Below are 17,382 nucleotides of genomic sequence, written 5' to 3' on the forward strand. Positions count from 1 at the left end.
ACACATAGCAAAAGCCACAAGAAAATAAGCAAGAGTGAAAGTCAGCAGAGAGAGGAGGATCAGATTCCCAAATAAGTCAGTTGTTGAAATTAACACATAGAGAATATACAATAAAGAGAGTTAAATGTTTAAAGAAATAAAATGAGTTCATGAAATGATGATTAAAGAATAAGAGACTATACATAATGACTGAGCAGATTTGAAAAATAAACATATAGAATTTAAAAAATGAAAACCGGAATGATTAATATTGAAAACTCCGTGGAAGGCAATTAGACACAGCTGACAAGAGTCAGTAAACTAAAAGGCAGGTGTAAAAACGTTCCCAGGGAAGCACAGAGAGATTAAGACATGGACAAGTAGAAAGAGTGACAAGGAGATGTGCGGGATGGAATGAGACGGTCCAGCGTATGTCTGATTGGAGTTTCTGAAAGAGAATAGAGAGAAAATGGCATACAGTCACTGTCTAAAGAGATAATCGTCGGTCATTTTCCACAACTCATGAAAGATGCCAATGTATAGAGTGAGAAAGCCCAGGGAAGCCCAAGCAAGACGGACAAAGAAGAAGAAATCCTGCACATAAGCTCATCATAGAGAAACTGAAGACCACTAGGGACAGAGACAAGCTTAAAAAATATCCCGAGGAAATTCAGTTACCTTAAAATGAATGGCCATTAACTGACCACTGATTTCTCAGTAGGAACAACAGAAGCCCAAGCAGAATAGAATGCTATCGCCATCACCCTAAGAGAAAATAACTATCAACCTAGAGTAATGTACCCAATAAAATTTATTTCTAGGAAACTGAGAGACTTTGCCATCTGTAGACCTATAAGCACAGTAAATTCTAAAAGAGGGACGTTAGGCAGTAGGAATGCGATCAGGATGGAAGGTCTGAGATGCGAGAAGGAACCAAGAGTGAAGGAAGTATGCACCCAAACAAACATGGGCTGAAGAAAACAGTATCAGCAATTCTCCTGGTTGAAAAAAAAAAAAAAGAACTCTTATAAAATAGCACTAATGTCTGGAGGGGGTGCTCAGAATTAAAGTGTTCTAAGGCCTTGTATTGTTTCAGAGGAGAGTAAAGATAGTCATTAGTTATACATTTTGGAAAATTCAATGTGTGTGTGAAAATCCCCATGTAGCTATTAAAATAATGAAAATGAGATGCATTATTTCTAAACTCATAGTGGAAAAAGGGAAGGACCCATGTACAAAAGTTTGAAAACAAAACTAAAATAAATATCGTTAAGGCATACAAACACATAATAAAACTATAAAGAAAAATAAGAGTGATACACACAGAAGTCAGGATCATGGTGACTTGGCAGGGGGTGGAAGGAATCAGAAGACCCAGGAGGGACACACAGGGCTTTGACTTCAAAGGCAACTGACAGTTTTTTCCCTACACTGGGTGATGGGTCCATGATCATTGACTTGTTATTATTTACATCTCAAATTTAATTCATAGTCTTTTGTGTCTAGTCAACATTTGATTATAAAAACAACAGATTTTCAAAAGAAAAGGATAAAAAAACCTCTCATGAAACACTTTCTGTTTTCTGTAACACTAATAACAGAGTCAGAGAGATTTCTGTAAGGGGCCCATCGCCCTCTCCTTCTACGGCTTCTGGGGCGGACACAATGCATCTCAATTCTCACATCTTCGTTGGCACCTCACTTAGCAGGGTGGACAGAGAAGGTTTTCAACACATGCTGTTGTGTTTAACTGAGTTTATATAAAAGAAGCTATGACTATCAGTAAGACGACTGTGCTTAGAAATTAAAGGAACGCGCGCCATTATTCGTCAAATAATTTAAATAAACGCAGTTTTTCAGGGCAAAGGTTAAAATAGTGGCCTTCACCTCTTCAGGGGGCTTTCCTGATTTGGGTTCCCCTGGAAGCAGATCCTGAGATAAGGATTCAATGTAGTTTATTTGTAAGGTGATCCCACGAGCTGAGACAGGGAAGGTAAGGAAGCCAAAAAAGGATGACTTATGGAGCTAGTCACTGGGGTGGGCTCCATCCCTCTGGGGCCTCCAGCAGGAAGTCAACCCAACCGTGCGCTGAGGCAGCTGGGTATCTGTCACCACTTCCCTGGCGTAGGTGACGCCTCCCAGGCAATCCCTCTTCAAACGGCTGGCTTGTCCTGTGTCCCCAGCAGGAGACAAAGCCCACGGGCAGAGCTGCACTGTGTGTAGTAAGGAAGCCTCCTTTGGCTCGTAGAGGCGAAAACTGGGGGACATGGGCAGATAACTACAGCGTGTGCAGGGGCCCTGGCAGCCTTCTGGGTAGGACGCTGGGATTCGTGAGCTCGGGCAGGAGTGTGGCACTTAGCCTCGAGGAACCAAGCAAGAGAAAGGAGATGTGAGATCATAAAAGGGGTTGAAAATACAGGGGCAGCCACACTGAGTGCCATGGTCCCAGTGGCAGAAAGTGGGCAGAGGTGCAGGGACTCCCCGGACTGTGACAGCTGTGACAGTAATTGGGGCTTCTCTGAACCTGGAGGTACAGAATTAGGGGCACCACAAGCATAAACATTCCACAGATGGCAAGGCTGAGAAGATCACCAGCAAGCGTTGAAGTTATCATGGGAAAGGTTAACTTTTCCATGTAGAGTAGATGTATAAAGGGGTAGTTTGGACATATCACTCAAAAGGGTGAATCAATGATGTGGTTTCATTTCTAAAGGATGTAAATAGATACACATACAGAAACATACTATATAGGATAGGCAAATACAGGGCAAAAGAATGAGAAAAACAGATTACAGTATGAATATCACATAAAGAAGAATTCAAGGAAAGAGGCATTGAATGAGACAATTGCTATGAAGGTAGTGAATGAGCATTTGTTGACTGCTTTTCCAGAACCTATTTCCCCAACATTGTTCTGATTTCCCTTGAGGGGAAATCCCCTTGAGGACTTTATCCTTCTTCCATTATTAGCCATGTGTCTTGAGCTGGGGATCACCCACTTTCAGCTTTGGGATGGGACCGCAAAAGAACATAGATACTCCAAAAGACAGAATGGAAAGAGGCAGAGAAACCAAGATCTTGGTGGCGTCAAATAGGGCTGCTGGATCAAACCTCACCTAAAGCTTGCCTTGTTAGTTACAGGAACCAGTACATTTCATGTATTATCCAAACAATCTTGAGTCCGGTTCCTATCATTTGCAATGTAAAGAGCTTTTACTAACACAAGGGGTATAGTACACAATCAAGATAAAATTGTCATAATCTTTATCAACTAAATAAAATCTATCATTGAAATATATAAAGAAAAAAAACCTCAAGAAATGCAGGAGAAAAAAAATAGAAATAAAATTTTAATGGAAGACTTTAAAACTCTTTAGGGACCAAATAGGAAACAAAAGTGAACATGTAGAAATGTGAATAATGTAATTTAACAAGGCAGATCTAATCGATATATCAACTTTATGCCATCTGCTGTTTCAAGTGCCAGTGGTACATTTACACATTTCCATAGTTGAACCGTGACAAAAACTGAATGTGTTCCCTAAAGAAGAACAAGTACGGCGGTCTCTGCCGAATATTCTGGGAGCTAACAACAAAGGTGGAAAAGAAACTCAAAAAGCCTCCAAACCAATCTCCCTTTTAACCCATTTTTTAAATAAAAAAGGAAATAAAACCTGTAACTATATATAGAATATCTAGGAAATACTGACAATAAAAATACAATTTTAAAGTCAATCAGAGAAAGATAATTATCATATGATCTCACTGATATGTGGAATTTAAGAAATAAGGCAGAAGATCAAAGCGGAAGAGAGGAAAAAATGAAACAAGATGAAACCAGAGAGCGAGACAAACCATAAGAGACTCTTAATCATAGGAAACAAACAGGGTTGCTGGAGGGAAGAAGGGGGATGGGGTAACTGGGTGACGGACGCTAGGGAGGGTATGTGTTGTAAAGAGCACTGGGTATTATATAAGACTGATGAATCACAGACCTGTACCCCCGAAACAAATAATACATTATATGTTAATTAATTGAATTCAAATAAAAAAATACAATTTTAAAAACAAGATATAGCTGAAATTGGACTTTATGGGCATTTTCTATGTAGTACTTTATTAAATAAAAAGGAAAAATATGTAACTCAAGTATTCAATTCAGATAATAAGAAAGAATCTACTTTCTGCTCCATTTTCCTGTGAACCTAAAACTACTTTAAAAAATTAAAACCTGTTTTAAAAGAGAGCTCACTGGGGCACCTGGATGGCTCAGTAGATTAAGCGTCCCACTCTTGATTTCTGCTCAGGTCATGATCTCAGGGTTATGCGATCAAGCCCCAAGTTGGGTTATGCACTGCGCATGCATGGAGCCTGCTTAAGATTCTCTCCCTCTCTATAAATAAATAAATAAATAAATAAATAAAAGAGAGTTCACAAATTTTAAGAAAACAGAAGTAAAAGCAGACATAAAATTACATATTAATAAATTAGAAAATGCTATAACTAAGAAATACAAGAGAGTTCCTTGGGAGGTTGGGGGATAATTAATGTCTTTTATTAGTTTACTAACTAGCTTAGTCAAGATCTGGGAGAGAAAGCCCAAATACACAAAACTCGGATTCACACAGAGAAACTAAGTACAGACGTTGATCAAATTTGAAGGATGCTAAGACAGTACTTTGCTTAATTCTATACTAATCAACTTAAACACAGGGATGAGGTAGATAATTTTCAAGGAAAATAAGATCATAATCAACTGAAAGGTAACTAGAAAATTTAAGTGGGCTAATAACCAAGGAATGGGCTGGAGGAAGTTAAGAAGTCAGTGTGTAAAGGTATTACCCTGAGGGTTTCATGGCCAGTTCATTCAAACCTTCAAGGAACAGATAATTCCTATGCTTTGTTAGCTCTTGGAGAGCACAGACAAATAAGGAAAGCCTCTAAAATCTTGTTTGAATGCCCAAATTTGTAAAATAGAGCATGCACCAAACCAATGAACATATTGACAGAAAAACAGCAGGACAACCTCACTCAAAACCCGGGTAAAAATTAGAATCCTCTATTGAAATATAGAGTCTATGGGATATTAAAGGAATTATACCAAGAGGTATACCAAGACCGAGAGGAGTTCTTAGCAGAAGAGTAAAGATGATTTAATAGTAAGAAATCTACTAATATATTCCATTAAATATTATCAATAGATATCAAAAATTTATTTAATAAGTTTCAATATCTACTCATTTTTATTTATTTATTTTTTTAAAGATTTTATTGTTAAGTAATCTCTATACCCAACGTGGGGCTCGAACTTACAACCTCGAGATCAAGAGTCACATGCTCTATTGACTGAGCCAGCCAGGTGCCCCAGAATATCTCCTCCTTATTTTTAGAAAGCCCATGGTTAAACAGAAATAAACAGATACTTCTAGATACAATTTTATGTGTGCGTATGGTATGTGTGTAAATTATGTTACACAAAACAGTAGCCAATTTCTGCTTAATAATAAAACACTAGCAGCAAGGCCCATTAAAGTCAATAAAAGACAAGAGTGCTGGTTATTATTACTATTATCACAATCTGAGAGTTACCACCAGATTTCCCTGCTACAGGTTTTAACAATTTATTCTCCTCTCAACTGAATATGAAAACACCTGTTACCCTAAACTTTGGCTTACACTGTCTTATCACTCTTTGCAATCTCTGCCAACTTGATACAGAAAAATGATATTTTACAGTAGTTTTAATTTTCATTTCTTCAAGTGTTAGTGAGCTGAATTTTTACACGTTTAAACACCACGTGTACTTTTGTGAATAATGTGTTCAAGTTCTGTACTCATTTTTCTTTTTGGTATTCCATGTGTGTTATTGTTGTATTTGCAAATTAATGATGTTAACCCTTTGCCATGTATCTTGCAAATATTTTCTCAGCTTCTAGTGTGTCTTTAATCTTGATGGTATCTTTTGACATGAAGACATTTAAATGTTTTCATATCATAAAATATTTTATCTTATCTCTAAAGTTTTCTGGCCTGGGTGGAACTTCCTATATAGGGGAAGTTTCTTTTTTTTTTTTTTTCTTTTTAAATTTTATTTATTTATTTGACAGAGAGAGAGCACAAGCAGGGGGAGTGGCAGAGGGAGAGGGAGAAGCAGACTCCCCGCGGAGCAGGGAGCCCAATGTGGGCTTGATCCCAGGACCCTGGAATCACGACCTGAGCTGAAGGCAGATGCTTAACCGACTGAGCCACCCAGGCACCCCATATATAGGGGAAGTTTCTATTGCAAGAGCATAACAATCTTCCCCACTGTTTTATTCTAACAGTTTTAGAGTGACAATTACAATTTTACATTGAACCCTTTGATCCAGCTATAATTTATTTAGGCATAGGGACTAAGGTGGGGCTACACACAGTTGGTATGTTTTTCCATATTCATATCCGCTATTAAATAATTCATCTCTCACTCATCGATTGTAGGCATCGTCCCTAAATGCTATTTCTTCTCTAAGCTCAGGTTTGCTTGTGTGCACTCGGTTCTATTTCACTTGTCTGTTGCAGTGCCAGGATGCACACTGTTCCAGAAACCAGCATTATTGGTTCTGGTATCGGCCAGGGCGAGCACTCCGTAATGATTCTTCTATTTTAGGATTTTTCTTCTTCTCACAAGTTAGTTCTTCCAGAGAATCTCCAGAAGCTTCAAGTTCCAAAGCAATCTCATTAAAACAACCATGTAAAGGTGAATTAAGGGACGGCAATTTCCTGCGTCTCCCCCCAAGCGCTCTGTCTAAATGTACCACGCTGCTGCGGTTCTCGGCATGGCCAGGACCTAAACTGACCTGGCCACTATCTGTGCGGACACCGACGCTCGGCCGTGGACTTCGCCACCATGCATCCTGACGGATGGCTCACAGCATGCTTTTAGCATATTACATCACACTCTTCAGCTTCGGGACGATTATTCTGTAATAAATGAAAGGATCGCATCCTCTCATGAAGAATAGGCAGCAATGGTAGATCAATTTCTTAAAAAGATTTTCTCTTTATTACTGTCAAGGGGTTAGATCTAGGATAGTGTAGCATACAGATAATAAAGGTGAAATACAGGATACTTTGCAGATAACTACTATCCACTTTCTTTTTTCTGACAGTTATGGAGGGAAAAGAAAACCACAGATGTCTGATAAGACCCAGAGACGTCCTTTCATTATGTGTCTTAAGAGATAGGAGCAAGGGAGAATAGAGTAGAAAGAGACATCAGAAAAAATTAGGAGGGGAGAGAAAAAAACGGAACAGTCCTGTATTATATGGGTGGTTTCTGATTACTGCACATCTGCGGACAATATTTGAGATTTATTTCCTTTCTCTGGGGATTCCTTTGCCGGGCTAAAGTTGGCGTCTGCAGCTCTGCAGAGCTTCTGTGGAAGGGTCCCTTGGCAGATTCAATTCCACGGTTTCGTCTTCATTCATAATCCATACTTTATACATCTCTGCAAATAACCACTGGAATTTAAACTAGAAAGTGACAAAATGGTCCAGGCTGTGGGCCTAAACAAAATCGGAACATTTGACTCTTTTGAAGTCATCTCTGATCGCTGTCCCTTTAACACTAGGCTAATCTTCTCCCATTGAAATTGTTCTTCCTCGCTTTTAGGATTACCAACAGTGAAGAATGAAAACAAAGACATCACAGCACAATTTCTCAAAATAAGTCTCTAGGCTGACAACGTCCATATGAAAATAGGAAGAAAATCACCATAAACATTTAAAAGAGAAAAGAAGAAGGAAAACAATCAGACTGCTCGCCACTCCCGCTCCACACCGGCCCAGCCTTGAGAACACAGTAAAAGTCCGTTTATGAGTGACCACAAGTCACCATGGGCAGCTTCCAATTTTTAACGGAATTTATTTCGAGGTATAACCCATAGGTCCCTGTTAGCATGATCCCAGATCCCAGAGTAATCCAAAGATGTTCTTTCACCCATGTGAGCAGGAGAACCCACACACAGCCTTCACTGTTGGGGTCACTGAGACACAGGTATGCCATGCTTAGGTACCGAAGGTGGGGCTCAAACTGACCAACTTTTCGGTCAGTCTGGAGATCTGGGAAATATCTAGATACACTTTAATTTCAGGTAAAAATTTGTTCTTTTTCTGTATTTATTTATAAGGGATCAAATTCTATCTGAGATAAAGAGAAATGAGAATATAGATTACAAAGAAATTATGAAACAAAGCCCATGAAAATAAACATATAGAAATGTAAATGTAACCAAGTAAATAGAAAAACAAAAACAAGGATCCATAATCAAACCATCCTAATACTACTATATTTAGCATTTTAATTCTTTCCCTTCTGATCTTTTTTCCTATGTGTATATGTATGTAAACACTTTCTTTTAAAAAAATGGTCATATTCTTATTGTGATAAAATGTGTATCTTGTTTTTTTTTAATTAAGCATGATATTGTAAGCATTGACAAAGTTCCTACACAATCTTAATAATCTATTTAGTGGATTTACCATCATTGATTATTCTCTTCTGATTACGAATGCATGTGGTGTCTAAATGTTATGTGTGCGTGTGTGTGTGTGTGTGTGTGTGTGTAGGATGCTTTTATGCATTCTGCTTTCCCTTTTTTTCTTCCTCGCTCCTGCTTTTTCATCTTTATTTCCTTTTACCCCAAATCTCCATTATTATTCCTCTCCCCGCCATAGAGAGCAATTCTAATTCAATGAGTTTGTTTTTGTTTGTCAGGGTTTTTCCAAAATGAGCAATGCTGTTTGTGTGCGTGCATTTATATTTTACATAAATGGTATTTGGTTATGTATCTCATTCCGTTTCTTACTTTCTTCACTGAGCACTAAGATGAAGATCCATCCGCATTGCTAAAGGTCCGTGTCCTTGCTTCCCTCTGCAGTAAACATTCCATGGCGTGTAATCACCACACGCCTAGTAAACTATCCACTCCCCCCACCCCGCGCCTCCCCCCTGCTGCCCCTGCCACCCGCCCATTGCTACTGATAACTCTGTGCTTGTATACGTTCTTTTTGGGAACATACTTGTCTATGTCCCTTTTTGGATCTGCTGGGGAATTTCTTGGGAAGGCATATCCAGGGTGAGATTGTTGGATCATAGGGCCTATAATACTTCTTTGACTAAAAAGAGCCAAAATTGTTCTCAGAATGGCTGTAACTTTTTACATTTTTACCGGTAGTTCATGAAAATTTCACATCTCCACATCCCTTCCAACGCTTGGAGTCATCCCACTTCCTAAATTTTTGCCAGTCTTATAGATGTGAAGTGTATCTCTTCACTGGTTTAATTGTTACTCTCTGATTACTAACACATTTGAGTGTCTTTTAATTTGCCTGCTAGGTTTTTGGGCTTCCTCTTCTGTAAGTTGCTCGTTCGTGTTCCCCACCCCCATTTTTCTATTGGGGCTGTCCTTTTCTTTTGGTTTATGGGACTTCCTTGAATATTCCAGCTTTATCTCTTGTGTATTCTCTATTTGTTGGACTTTTGTCTATTGGTCCGTCAATTACTGAGAGTGGAATGTTAAAATCATTAACTATGCTTTTTATCCCCAACTTCTCCCTCTAGCAATTTATTTTTTAATGTGTTTCTATGCTCTGCAATTGGGTGCAAGCACATTTAGAATTGTTGTCTTTCTGATGAGTGGACCCTTTTATTACTAAAAATCTCTCTCTTTATCTTTTGTAGTTCTCCTTGCCCTTAATCCTATGTCTGATATTAATAGAACCACCGCAGTTTTCCTATAATTTATACCTCTAGTAAAGATTATGGTTTATCGTTTCTATCCTTTTACTTTTAACCTACCAGTGCCTCTATAGCTTTTATATTTTATAGGAAACTTTTGCAAAGAGGAAATCGGTCTTGCTGTTGTTTTTGTTTTTCTTAGCCTAATTCCACTGGATTTGAAGAGTCAATTCAGAATAAAGAATTCATTACACCATGATGGGTCCAGGAAACAAGCAGGGAAGTGGGAATTGTTTTAGTGACCAAGACGGTGTCTGGTTAATTTGGAAGGAAGAACATTTTAAATTGAATTATCCAGGTGGCTTGAATTTACTAAGGTTTTTCTTGACCTCCAGCATCAAGTTTTCTTGACAGTCCTGATTCAAGAATATATTACAGGAGGGAGGAAGGCACTTAATTTTAACCTCTCAGGGGAAAAAACAACAAGCAAAAAATCAAACCAGAAATTTTTGATTGTTTCTCTTTAGAACTCTGCCCATTACTGAAGATGTGCTCACCGGATAATTAAGTACCCTCATGATAATCAGGGGTGTTAAGATGCTGGAACAGAAAGAAGAGATTTCATTATTTTCCAATAACCTGTAGTCTTTAGGCTGTGATGCTCCTAAGATCAATATTTTTATCTCTGTGAGGGCAGTGTACATTCATTTTGTTACACATCCAGCATTTCCAAAGAGGCCATTGTTTCAGGCAAATGGAGTCGGCCCAGTGCTCTGTTGTTATAATGAATTCTCCTCCAAGACGCATAAAGTACTTGGAAAATTGCAAACTCCTGTTTTAACCAGCATGATTTCCAGCAGTTTTAATGAATGTTTTTTAGAGAAAAAAAATCACCCTGACAACTAACAGTTGTGTTTATCATCTCTGCCACAAAATAGTAAAGATCTGACTGTTCTTCAGGTAATCAATTTCCAGGAATTGCTAATAACAGACTTAGTAAGTCTCCCAGGCTCTGCAACTCAACAGTTGTGTGTAAGCTGTAATTTGCATCTCATGACACAATAGTCATCTATTGAGATGACAAAATAGTCATCTCATGACACAAATCCTGAGATCATACTAACAGCCAACTTTCATGCAAGAGATACGGTTTGTTATATACACGACATGGGCTGTCCTGTAAGGCACCTAATTGCACAATTAAGGTTTATCACAGAATTCTTATATATCAACCATTTTGCTTTAACCCCCAAGTTTCATTTTTTAGCTCTCAAACTAATGTGGAAATAAGGTTTTAAAAATTCACGGTTGTAACATGTCACACCGTTGCCGACTGACCTTTTTGAAAGAGTTTGCTAAATGATTAGAAGAGTACTAATTAAAATTCAGGCTTCAAGAAACGTATCGGATCATAAGTCGAAATGCTGTTTACAAAACTTTCCCTGACTCGTGTTAAGGTTTTGTAGATGAAATAGGTTCTCTGCTGTGCTATCTTTGAAATCTGAAAGAGGAAAATTTAGTTGTGAGGGAGGTTGTCTTCTAACTGCATTTTTACATTGCCTCTGACTTTGGTTCACTCTACTCTGTGAATCTGAACAACGAAAAGGCCACATTAATGTGATGCTTGCTAGGACAATGGCTGAGGTCCCTCTTGGTAGCTGAAAATCTAGATCATGAATCTTGATGGAGAAAGATGTCATTCCATAAATATGTAAGATGTCCTTAAGCCAAGAGATCTATCATTTTGGCCCTATTTGTCAGATGCTGAGAAACAACGCCATTCTCCTGAGACTCTGGGGGGTCCCAGCAGGGGGCCCTGTTCTGGAAAGAAGACTTTCCCAGGAAGCTGACTGAGGACTGTTTACTTCCTGGTTATGTTGCCAAAAGGACATCCAGCAAAAATGAAACACCATTATTTAAAGTATACAAAGAGAAAACCCCAGCAATGGGTACCGGCTACAACCCTGATCATTTTGATGTGCTAGGCCAAGAAATTTGGGTAGAAGATGGATGTAGGTAAGTGTTTAGTTTAGGAGCAAACCAGGCTCTTTTATCTACCGTGTGAATTGTCACCTTTCGCCATTAGGTATGATTACAAACTGTAAGTCAGACGCAGAAATTTGGGCTTTGAATAATTTCTCCCTTGGTCTTATGTAATGCCTGACTCCCAAACATTTAAGCATGTTGAGATAACAGGTAGGAAACGTGTAGCAGAAATTTTTACTGCCCGCCTTCTATGAAAATGATTGCACATGCTACCAAGTTAACTACAGTTTACGGTTCTCTGGGAAAACAGGAGGAATCAAATTATTTATGAAGTCAGATTTTGGATGGTTACCAATGGCCTGGAGGAGACTAACTGACGGGTAAAAATGTTACCCTTCAGCACCAAGTAGATGATGTGACCCCACGCTCCTTTATATACCTCCAGCATCAGAGACTGTCCCGTACACGCTACAGTTGGAAGGCCATGAGACTATGCAATGCCCACAACTTAGCTTTATTTAGGGAAATAATACTCTTTGCCGCCATTTGTGTTTGTGAATATGTCAAGGAATATTCATCAAAGAAGTGGGGATTGGGTGAGGGGAACTTTCTGGAAATGTAAACTGTAGAGACAAAAAAGTTAAAAAATGAAAAGAGACAATCTTTCTGAAGAAAGATTGTATCTGGTTTGCTTCATTAATGAATGTTGGCTATAACAGTTTAAACAAACTTTCAACAAATATTTTTATGTCTGTCAATCTCAGAGTCTTAAAATCAAGCAGGGAGGGAGGGATCACTTAAGTTATGTAGCTCAGCGTCCCCTCAAGGCAGGAATTTCTTTTTTTTTTCTTAAAGATTTTATTTATTTATTTGAGAGAGAGCACGAGACAGAGAGAGAAAGAGAGAGAGAGCACACAAGCAGGGGGAGGAGGAGAGGGAGAAGCAGGCTCCCTACTGAGCAGGGAGCCCGATGTGGGGCCCCGAGATTGTGACCTGAGCCGAAGGCAGACACTTAACCAACTGAGCCACCTAGGCACCCCAAGGTAGGGATTTCTTATAGAATATCCTGACAAACAGTTATCTAGTTGCTACTAGAACCTTCTGTGAAACCAACACTTCTCTCCCTCATGAGGCAGCTTGCACTACTTTTACTGGTAGAAAAGTCTTCCTTGTTTGCAACAGAAGCTCCTTCTCTGTGACATGCATTCCTCCATGCCATCACATCATCTTTAAAGATTTTATTTATTTATTTATTTGAGAGCGAAAGAGAGAGCGGGGGGCAGGAGGATTGGTGCAGAGGGAGAGGGAGAATCTTCAAGCAGACTCCACGCTGAGCACAGGGCCCAAAGTGGGGCTCGAACTCACGACCCTGAGATCATGACGTGAGTTGAAACTAAGAGTCGATGCTCAACCAAGCCACCGAGGTGCCCCGCCACCACATCATCTTTAATGACAGAGAACAGCTTTTCATGGGATGACCTTTCAACCCTGAGAGAGTTCACAGTATGACCTTTCAACTTTGGGAGAGGGGATTCCAGTGCCTTCAAACCTCCCCTTCTCTAGGCTAAAGAGTGTGCCCTTCCTTTACCCTTGGAAAGCGTAGCAAAGTGGTTCTTAACTTTGTCTAAGTCATTGTTCCTTGGAAAATCAGATGCAAGCTAGGAACATTCCTGAAGAAAGCAGACATATGCTTCGGGAGGGATAGGAACATTTGTTTTTATTTTGATTCTTTTCAATCAAGCAATTGACATCAGGGTGTTCCGCTTGAAAAATGGAATGCAGGCGAATTCCTGTTCCCTGAGGGTTGTGGGTATGCTGATGACCCCATGGGGATGCACGTGCACTTCAGTGCCCCACTTTCCTGGGGAGAGCCGGCATAGCCAGCCTCTCATGTTCACGAGCAGGGACCCAGTGACTGCGAATTCCCTCCCTTCCTGGGACTGCCTGTGGCAGGTACATGCTCATCATTGGCGGGGCCATCAGTCGCTCCTCGCACAACATCCTATACTTTGGAGTTAACTGGAGTGATGCATGAGCCCCGCCACGACCCGCGAGAGACCATTTTATTCTTATTTTGCAGTTGGGGCAACAGAGCCTCTGAGAAGATAAATGACTTCCCCGAGGTCACAGGGGTGGCCGTGTGCAGGGCCCAGCCGGCCAGGCTCCCTGCTACCCCACCCAGCGCCCCTGCATCCACACGAAGCCGACTCCCACTTACTAACCCAGTAAGCCGAACCATAATCTCATTAAAGTAGAAGAGCAAGAGCCACATCCGGGCCTTCCCAATTAGTGGCCTAATGCCGTGTCTTCACACACAGGTGGGCTGGAAGCTCCAGGAGCGAGTCCTTTACTGCCGGTCCCAGAGGAACCAGGGCTGACGGCGAGCAGCAGCCTTTGCAAGGGGAGGCGATGCTGTCCCCTGGGGGGGGGGGGGCCCGAGCTTGGCTCTCAACTTTAGGGGAGCAGGTGGCCTTCCCTGAGATTTTGTTCAGGATCTAAGAATAGAAACTCCTCTAGAGCCCTTACGCTGGGGGACAGATCATCTCTAACAGGAAATGAATGGTTTTAAGAAACCACATTTTGCCCGTGGCCCCACCCAAAACAGCGCAAGGGTGCCAGGCAGCTCCAGAGAATGCTCCAGAGGAAAACCCCGCAGGAGGAGACGCATTCGGCTGGCAACGGGCCGGGTGGCGCTCGTCTTGGCTTGTCTCCTCCAGTGTCTGTGCGGCCTTAGCAATGCCCTCGCCGTCTCTATGCTCCTCACTCTCCCTTCTGACCTTGAGAATGCGTGGACACTGCTCAGCCGCCGGGCAGGGCTTCCGCGGTACAGTTCGTTCACGGCGAGGCAGCGGGGAGGCCGTGCACGCTTTCTGCTGGAAGGCTCTGTGGCAAATCCAATCCCCTCCCTGTCGGAGGTGTGAGGCCCCGGATGCTGGCCAGACAGTGGAGGCAAATGCCCCCCGGGCTGCCTTCTGCGCTCTCCAAACAGCTGCAGGCAACCCGACCGTTGGGCCACGCAGGCAGGGCGTGTGGCTCAAGCAGAAACCACAACAGCCGGGGCCTGGCGGACACACTCCGTGGCAATGCCGTGTTCTGCACAGATCTAAGTGGGTTGCGGTGGGTTCCAGGACGGGACGGTGCTCAGGGCCAGTGTGTGGCCTCAGGGGGGGCGAGCGTCGCCGGCGGCCTGACGTGCACACAGTGCACACAGCTCCTCCTCTGACTACGCGTCCCTTCTAGACGCTGGCTGAGGCTCGCACGGGGCACTGGGTAATCTTTTGTGTCGACTGGAGTGGGCCACAGGGGGCCTAGACTGACCATGATTTCTGGGTGTGTCTGTGAGGGTGCTTTTGGACGACACTAGCATTTGAATAATCCGTGGGCTCCGTAGAAGAGATTGCCCTCCGGTCCGCTGAGGGGCTGACCAGAACAAAAAGGAAGAGGAAGAGGAATTTGCCCTTTTTGCTTTCTGCCTCACTGATTGGACTGGGAGATCCATCTTCTCCTGCCCTTGGACCAGGATGCACACCTTAGGCTCCTCTGGTTCTCAGGCCTTCAGACTCAGATGGAGTTCCCCCACCAGTCTTCCCGGTCTCCAGCTTGCAGATGGCAGACTGTGGCCCTCCTTGGCCGCCCTAACCACGTAAGCCAACTCCTCGTCATCAATATCTACCTGCCTGCCTACCTGCTTATCATCCATCTACCTATCTCCTATTGGTTCTGTTTCTCTGGAGAACCATGACCAGCACAGAAGGAGACAGCCGGAGCAGCACATATTCTAGAATCAGGACTCAGACCTGTGTCAAAGACACACAAAGTCAGCGCTCTTCTGACGGCCATGCTGCCCGAGAGCCAGTAAGATGGTGGCACTCACAACGGGACAGTGTCCACACCTGTTCATGGAGTTCTAGAGAGGTGGCTGAGCCTCATGGGCAGAGGCACCCAGATGATTTGGGGGGCACAGGGCTAGGCAGTTGCCGACGGAGTCATCCAGTGACAAAGTTATTCTCTTTCCAGTCCCCTTTGAACCATTCTGGGTCCAGCCAGGAACAAAGTCCCGTTGGGCATTCGTCTTTAACGCCTTTCCGATGCCAGCCCAGGCTCAGAGCCTTCTGCAGACAACAGCTTTAAGCCAGCTGTTAATAACATTGTTTTGTGTTTATTGCATTTGTTTTTCTAGTTATTTTTTCTCCATTTGTGAAAGGGGAGACGTACTTTCCATTTTCAGAAGTGACGCGAAATTTTAAAATCGATGTGTTGTTTCATGAAAGGTAATCAATTTAAAGAAAACAATTAAATGAGAGGACAAGTGGTGTACAAATTTCACAAAGTTTGGAAAGCATTAGCACATGACCTAGGATGCAGGTTTGGCTCTGCCATTCCCGAATCATGTAACCATGTGTGGATCACTTAATTATTGCTAATTCGATGAGATAATGGAAAGGGCAATTCTCCTTGAGGTGTAAAATAATAATCAATTATTACTTATTGTGACTGCTGTTGAACTGTTATGTTAAAAACAATCACATCCCAGTCCTGCCAGTAGTTGTCATTTGTTGCTATGACCACCGTGGGGGGCAGGGGTGCGCAGAGAGCCACGGTACCCTGACGCGGTAGGTTGCCCGGTGAGGAGTTTGGATGCCAAGGAGCAGGAATTGCAGACTATTCATCTGGTGAATGGTTTCCTATAGTGTCACAAGGACAAGAGGATATTTGTCAGCTGTGCCAGGGACACAAGCTCCTGGTCACCCAGGGAAGGGGTCGGGGGGGGAGGCGGCCCTGCCAACACAGGGTTGAGAGGAGCTTCAGGGAGCCCCTGAGCTGGGATCCCATCTTTGTGTTACAGATGGAGACATTCCCGCCAATAGCATTCCCCACAGCAAAGAGGCCAGCCCTTCACTGAGGGAGACCGGGAGGCACATCCCCCAGATGCTTGGATCCCCTTCCTGAGATGGTGTGAGGGGTACTCCTGCAGGGTTCCTGCTGACCCCTTATCCTGAAGGAGACTTCGAAGAGGAAGGTCAGTGGTGTATTGGGTAGCTCCTCCCAAGTTCATCATCTTGGGGCCATGGCTGATACTAGTTTTCTCACTGCTTTGTTTTACATTGTTGTTGTTGTTTTTAACAAGTTTATTGAGGTACAATTAGCATATAATAAAGAACATATCTTTAAAGCCTATAGTCTGATGAGTTTTGGCTTGCATAAGTACCCATGAGTCCCCTCCACAGAGAAGACAACAAACACATCTGTCTTCCCCAAAGTTTCCTGTGCACCTTTTAAGCTGTCCCCATGACCCTCTCTGCATCCCTATCCTCAGACATACCTGCTTTATGTCATTATAGATGAGTGTGCATCTCATAGACTCTTGTACAAACAGATTCATCCAGTATGTACTCTTTTTTTTTTTGCCATGCTTCTGTTAGCATAATCATTTTGAGATCCCCCTATGTTGTTGTATGTATCAACAGTTCATTCTGTTACATCGCTGAGTCCTCGTATGGATATCCTGCAACTTGATTATACGTTTGCCTGGTGGTGGCCATTTGTTTTTTGTTTTTTTTTTTCCCAGCTCTTGACTGTTATGAATAAAGCTGCTACACATGTTTGAGCACAGTCTTTGTGTGAGCAATGCCTTCATTTCTTTTGACTAAATAACTGAGAATGGACCGGCTGGGTCCTATGGTAGGTCTATGTTTAGC

This window comes from Neomonachus schauinslandi, chromosome 6 (assembly GCF_002201575.2).
Source record: "Neomonachus schauinslandi chromosome 6, ASM220157v2, whole genome shotgun sequence".
Classification (NCBI taxonomy): Eukaryota; Metazoa; Chordata; class Mammalia; order Carnivora; family Phocidae; genus Neomonachus; species Neomonachus schauinslandi.